This window comes from Bison bison, unplaced genomic scaffold, assembly GCF_000754665.1.
Source record: "Bison bison bison isolate TAMUID 2011002044 unplaced genomic scaffold, Bison_UMD1.0 scf7180017864302, whole genome shotgun sequence".
Classification (NCBI taxonomy): Eukaryota; Metazoa; Chordata; class Mammalia; order Artiodactyla; family Bovidae; genus Bison; species Bison bison.
This window is the reverse complement of record NW_011494874.1, coordinates 81,675-82,884: the sequence shown is the minus strand read 5'-3', so window position 1 is coordinate 82,884 and position 1,210 is coordinate 81,675. Positions and strand designations below refer to the sequence as shown.

The 1,210-nt window shown below is 32.4% G+C and overlaps 1 protein-coding gene across 1 annotated transcript in view; it reads left to right on the top strand.

Annotated features, from left to right (window-relative positions):
* TDRD9 (tudor domain containing 9) overlaps positions 1-1,210 on the top strand; it is a 106,527-nt gene that overhangs the window by 104,799 nt on the left and 518 nt on the right. The window lies entirely within an intron of this gene.

The window sequence follows — 1,210 nt, the reverse complement described above, 5'->3', positions numbered from 1 at the left end:
TAGAATTTCTGAAAATGTGGACACTTCCTAAGTGTTTTAAGATAATATATCAAAACCTTGGCATGTTATAGTTTCAAGTTGCGAATTTTGTGTTACATTTTCTTAGAAAGTTAAAGCTACCTACATTGTCAATGCTGGGTCTGCTTAGTTTCACTAAAAGTGTAGTAAGACTTAACATTAAAGCTCACACTAACCTGCAATTTATTATGTAACATATGATGACATTCAACATTCAAGTGCCAGTGTTTTTGTACTGTCTTTTGGTCAAGTTTCTTTAAACTTTAAAAGAATAACTTTAAGGCTTACAAAAATAAATATTTGTCAAAATGTTTCAATAAATACTACACAGACAAGCACTAGCAGCAAAGAAGTATCTAAAATCTGTCATGTGCAAAAGAGTTTTCTTCCCAACTATCATCCTATGGTCCCAAATAAAATTTTAGAATCTAGTTCTAAAAAAACGTGTTCAACAATTTCCAAGAGACAAAATAAGATTGGAAGTTTAAGAACATGCACACAAGACATACATATATATGTATATAAAATTCTCTTAATGTGCAATAAAATAAGTACTTTGTAAAAAATTTATGAGCAAAATGTTCAAGAGTCTAAACCTATCCTAATTGAAATAGCACCGTAACAAATGACCTCAATACTGTCAAGTGCACTTAATAGTTTTAGAACAAGGCACAATACACCTGAAAATATATTATTGCACTTGTAAAAAACTTTTGCCTTTTTATGCCATTGTTAAGATTATGAAGATCACCATTTTCCAACCAGAGAATCAGTACCAATTCCAGGTGGAGGAGACAACTTTAGTTGGTGAATAATCATCTTTGGCGAAATTTAGCAGAAAAGTGTAAAGTACAATGGAAACCTATGCAACTAAAACATAACTGTACTGTACAGAAAGATCACCATGAGCAACTTAGTACGTTATTTCTAACCCGTGAAATCTCAAGGATTTCTGTTTGTTGTTATTCCAATTAACAAAGTCCACAAATGTAAGCCATTTTAACATTTCAGTGCAGAGTAAAGAGAGTAAAGAACATCTGCAATAAAATAAAAGCCTGCTGCATAAATCCCTCCTGCTCATATCCTCTTGACCAAAAAACGTTAACACTAGCATGCATTCAAGACCAAAATCCAAGCAGATCCAATAAAGGACTGGTCACTGGCATGGTCAGCCATTCTACTGTTTTAATTT